The sequence below is a fragment of the Salvelinus namaycush genome, unplaced genomic scaffold (assembly GCF_016432855.1).
Source record: "Salvelinus namaycush isolate Seneca unplaced genomic scaffold, SaNama_1.0 Scaffold13, whole genome shotgun sequence".
NCBI lineage: Eukaryota > Metazoa > Chordata > Actinopteri > Salmoniformes > Salmonidae > Salvelinus > Salvelinus namaycush.
In genome coordinates this window covers 866594-872345 of record NW_024058008.1, presented here as the reverse complement: position 1 = coordinate 872345, position 5752 = coordinate 866594, and positions in this window count along the sequence as shown.

Sequence of the window (5752 nt, the reverse complement as noted above, 5' to 3'; positions counted from 1 at the left end):
CTGTCTGCAGTGTCTTCTCACCCAGAATGCTTTTTAGTCCCTGTCTGCAGTGTCTTCTCACCCAGAATGCTTTTTAGTCCCTGTCTGCAGTGTCTTCTCACCCAGAATGCTTTTTAGTCCCTGTCTGCAGTGTCTTCTCACCCAGAATGCTTTTTAGTCCCTGTCTGCAGTGTCTTCTCACCCAGAATGCTTTTTAGTCCCTGTCTGCAGTGTCTTCTCACCCAGAATGCCTTTTTAGTCCCTGTCTGCAGTTTGTCTTCTCACCCAGATGCTTTTTAGTCCCTGTCTGCAGTGTCTTCTCACCCAGAATGCTTTTTAGTCCCTGTCTGCATGTGTCTTCTCTCCCCAGAATGCTTTTAGTCCCTGTCTGCAGTGTCTTCTCACCAGAAGCTTTTTAGTCCCTGTCTGCAGTGTCTTCTCACCCAGAATGCTTTTTAGTCCCTGTCTGCAGTGTCTCTCACCCAAATGCTTTTAGTCCCTGTCGCAGTGTCTTCTCACCCAAATGCTTTTTAGTCCCTGTCTGCAGTGTGTCTTCTCACCCAGAATGCTTTTTAGTCCCTGTCTGCAGTGTCTTCTCACCCAGAATGCTTTTTAGTCCCTGTCTGCAGTGTCTTCTCACCCAGAATGCTTTTTAGTCCCTGTCTGCAGTGTCTTCTCACCACAGCTGTGGAGGGTCCTCTCATCTACAACAATGGTCTTCAACAACAAAGCAGCAAATTATTGTTATCACGTTTTCAATATCTATATTTTTTAACTCCTACTTCTAACGTTTTACTGACAAGACTTGCTCACTGTTTAAAAATACCCCACAGCACACACACACAGCACCCACACACACCAATCTCTCATGACAATAAATCCCCCATTGTTCTGTGAGCTGTGTCTGCCAGACCTCGAGACAGCTTTCATACAGCCCATGGCATGCAGCCAAGACAATAAAAGTGATCTGTACCCAGCCCAGAGCAGCCCAGACACCATTCTTTGGGGATACGGTGGGTGGTGGGTATGTTACACCGACAATGAGACGCCAGCCCAGCCCAGCTCAGCTGTTGGACTGAATTGCAAAGCACCTCTAGGGTGGCTCAAAACACCAGGCTGTAGGATCTAGCATGGCTCCACTGATGTTAGCTCAAAACACCAGGCTGTAGGATCTAGCATGGCTCCACTGATGTTAGCTCAAAACACCAGGCTGTAGGATCTAGCATGGCGCCACTGATGTTAGCTCAAAACACCAGGCTGTAGGATCTAGCATGGCGCCACTGATGTTAGCTCAAAACATCACAGAGGCTCTAGGATTTAACATGGCTCCAATGCTGTTGGTCTGAAATTAATCTTGGTTTTAGCCTGAAATGTAAAACACCACAGAGCGACAGAGCGACAGAGCGACAGAGCGACAGAGAGAGAGAGAGAGAGAGAGAGAGAGAGAGAGAGAGAGAGAGAGAGAGAGAGAGAGAGAGAGAGAGAGAGAGAGAGAGAGATGACAGAGAGAGAGAGAGAGAGAGAGAGAGAGAGAGAGAGAGAGAGAGAGAGTGACAGAGAGGGGGACAGAGAGTGACAGAGAGTGAGAGAGGGACAGAGAGTGACAGAGAGAGAGACAGAGAGGGAGACAGATGTAGACAGAGAGGGATCGAGAGCAACAGAGAGGGATCGAGAGCGACATAGAGAGAGGGAGAGAGAGAGAGACAGAGAGGGAGAGAGAGAGGGAGAGAGACATAGAGAGAGAGAGAGAGAGACAGAGATGTAGACAGAGAGAGCTCCACTGCTGTAGGCAATGACATCATCTGGCTATCTTTTAGTAGTAATTGTCATCTCACTAGATATCCCGTCAGTCATCCCTGACACCAGCATAGCATCTCCAGAGGAGTAATCTGTTGAAACTCCACTTGACACAATATACAGAGACAAATATCCTATATGAAGAAGATCGATATAAAGATATTGAAAATCCTTACACTGTGTGTGTGTGTGTGTGTGTCATGGTTTTACTATACTTGTAAGAACCAGTCCAACAACAATGGTAAACCAAGGATAATTCAGAGAAGGGAAGATATTTGGCTGGTCCTCACTTCTAAAAAATACTATTTTAAGTTCAGGGGGTTAGGTTTAGAATTAGATAGGGGTTAGGTTTAGAATTAGATAGGGGTTAGGTTTAGAATTAGATAGGGGTTAGGTTTAGAATTAGGGTTAGAGATAGGGGTTAGGTTTAGAATTAGATAGGGGTAGGTTTAGAATTAGATAGGGGTTAGGTTTAGAATTAGATAGGGGTTAGGTTTAGAATTAGATAGGGGTTAGGTTTAGAATTATGGTTAGAGATAGGGGTTAGGTTTAGAACTAGATAGGGGTTAGGTTTAGAACTAGATAGGGGTTAGGTTTAGAACTAGATAGGGGTTAGGTTTAGAATTAGATAGGGGTTAGGTTTAGAATTAGATAGGGGTTAGGTTTAGAATTAGAGATAGGAGTTAGGTTTAGAATTAGAGATAGGGGTTAGGTTTAGGGTTAAGGTAAAAAGTTCTCACAAGTATAGTAATACAAAGCTGTGTGTGTTTGTGTATGTGTGTTGTGTGTTTGTGTGTTTGTGTATGTGTGTTTGTGTATGTGTGTTTGTGTATGTGTGTTTGTGTGTTTGTGTGTTTGTGTATGTGTGTTTGTGTGTTGTGTGTTTGTGTGTTTGTGTATGTGTGTTTGTGTATGTGTGTTTGTGTTTGTGTATGTGTGTTTGTGTATGTGTGTTTGTGTATGTGTGTTTGTGTATGTGTGTTTGTGTATGTGTGTTGTGTGTTGTGTGTTTGTGTATGTGTGTTTGTGTATGTGTGTTTGTGTGTTTGTGTATGTGTGTTTGCGTGGCTCTTGCTCGATGTAGAAAAATATAAACGTTTTTGCTTTCATTGCCAAAAATGCCAGTCTCTTGATCAACTCACTATTGGTAATGGGATGAGGTAAAATGCCAACACTTTTTTCAACAGCCATCTAATCTCTTTATTTTGAAGCTGAAAAGGGGGAGACAGTCAGTCGTGTTCCTTGGTAAGAGCATGGCGTTAGCAACGACAGTCAGTCGTGTTCCTTGGTAAGAGCATGGCGTTAGCAACGACAGTCAGTCGTATTCCCTTGGTAAGAGCACCGCGTTAGCAACGACAGGCAGTCAGTCGTGTTCCTTGGTAAGAGCATGGCGTTAGCAACGACAGTCAGACAGTCGTGTTCTCTTGGTATGAGCATGGCGTTAGCAACGACAGGCAGACAGTCGTGTTCCTTGGTAAGAGCATGGCGTTAGCAACGACAGGCAGACAGTCGTGTTCCTTGGTGAGAGCACGGCGTTAGCAACGACAGTCAGACAGTCGTGTTCCTTGGTAAGAGCACCGCGTTAGCAACGACAGTCAGACAGTCGTGTTCCTTGGTAAGAGCACCGCGTTAGCAACGACAGTCAGACAGTCGTGTTCCTTGGTAAGAGCATGGCGTTAGCAACGACAGTCAGACAGTCGTGTTCCTTGGTAAGAGCATGGCGTTAGCAACGACAGTCAGACAGTCGTGTTCCTTGGTAAGAGCATGGCGTTAGCAACGACAGTCAGACAGTCGTGTTCCTTGGTAAGAGCATGGCGTTAGCAACGACAGTCAGACAGTCGTGTTCCTTGGTAAGAGCATGGCGTTACCAACGACAGTCAGACAGTCGTGTTCCTTGGTAAGAGCATGGCGTTACCAACGACAGTCAGACAGGGATCACGTATGCTCTCCGTCAAGTTACTTTGGATAAAAATGGGCATATCTTCTTTTGCTTCCGTGCCTGTCTGGTGCATTAGTGGGGTTCTCTCTCTCTCTCTCTCTCTCTCTCTCTCTCTCTCTCTCTCTCTTGAATACTCTGTCCTTATTTCCCTCTCAACTCTCATTGAAAGGAATTGAGGAAACAAGGATGCAGATAACAAGGACTTGACGGATAGTCATGTTTTCAGAGACAGCCCTGGTGTTTTCATCTATAGCTTCATCTGGGTCAGCTAGGGAGGGGCTCAGTCAGGGAGGGACTCAGTAAGGGAGGGGCTCAGTCAGGGAGGGGCTCAGTCAGGGAGGGGCTCAGTCAGGGAGGGACTCAGTCAGGGAGGGGCTCAGTCAGGGAGGGGCTCAGTCAGGGGCTCAGTCAGGGAGGGACTCAGTAAGGGAGGGGCTCAGTCAGGGAGGGGCTCAGTCAGGGAGGGACTCAGTAAGGGAGGGGCTCAGTAAGGGAGGGGCTCAGTCAGGGAGGGGTTCAGTCAGGGAGGGACTCAGTCAGGGAGGGGCTCAGTCAGGGAGGGACTCAGTCAGGGAGGGACTCAGTCAGGGAGGCTCAGTCAGGGAGGGGCTCAGTCAGGGAGGGTTCAGTCAGGAGGACTCAGTCAGGGAGGGGCTCAGTCAGGGAGGGACTCAGTCAGGGAGGGACTCAGTCAGGGAGGGGCACAGTCAGGGAGGGGCAGTCAGGGAGGGACTCAGTCAGGGAGGGGCTCAGTAAGGGAGGGGCTCAGTCAGGGAGGGGCTCAGTCAGGGAGGGGCTCAGTTAGGGAGGGGCTCAGTCAGGGAGGGGCACAGTCAGGGATGGGTAGTGTGTGTGTGTGTGTGTGTGTGTGTGTGTGTGTGTGTGTGTGTGTGTGTGTGTGTGTGTGTGTGTGTGTGTGTGTGTGAGAGAGAGAGAGTGTGAACGTTTGCTAGTGTCTGTGCATGTGTGTATGTGTTCTCCCTTCCGTACGTCCCATTGATTTTTCCTCTGTAATGGATTTCATTGGAGCGCTCCTCATGATTCCACATTAATAATTTACAATATCTTCTTTCCATTTCCTGCCTGCATGGCTCTTAAAAGCCTGGACGGTGCTCGGTTGCTTACCGTCAGTGCTGAGCCTGCCTGCCTGGTCGATTCCAGCTGCATCATCAGCTACTAGTGACTACAATGACAGATTGTGATAGAGAGAGATAGAGACAGAGTGATTTAGAAAATGATAGAGAGCGAGAGAGATAGAGACATAGTGATAGAGAGTGATAGCGAAAATGATACAGAGTGATAGAGACAATGATAGAGAGAGACAGAGTGATAGAGAGAGAGAGAGATAGAGACAGAGTGATAGAGTGATAGAGAGAGATAGAGACAGAATGATAGAGAGAGATAGAGACAGAATGATAGAGAGAGATAGAGACAGAATGATAGAGAGAGATAGAGACAGAATGATAGAGAGAGATAGAGACAGAGTAATATAGAGAGATAGAGACAGAGTGATAGAGAGAGATAGAGACAGAATGATAGAGAGAGATAGAGACAGAGTGATAGAGAGAGATAGAGACAGAATGATAGAGAGAGATAGAGACAGAATGATAGAGAGAGATAGAGACAGAATGATAGAGAGAGATAGAGACAGAGTGATAGAGAGAGATAGAGACAGAGTGATAGAGTGATAGAGAGAGATAGAGACAGAATGATAGAGAGAGATAGAGACAGAGTGATAGAGAGAGAGATATAGACAGAATGATAGAGAGTGAGAGAGTGATAGAGAGAGATAGAGACAGAGTGATAGAGAAAATGATACAGAGTGATAGAGACAATGATAGAGAGAAACAGAGTGATAGAGAGAGAGATAGAGACAGAGTGACAGAGTGATATAGAGAGATAGAGACAGAGTGATAGAGTGATAGAGAGAGATAGAGATAGAGTGATAGAGTGATAGAGAGAGATAGAGATAGAGTGATATAGAGTGATAGAGAGAGATAGAGACAGAGTGATAGAGTGATATAGAGAGATAGAGAC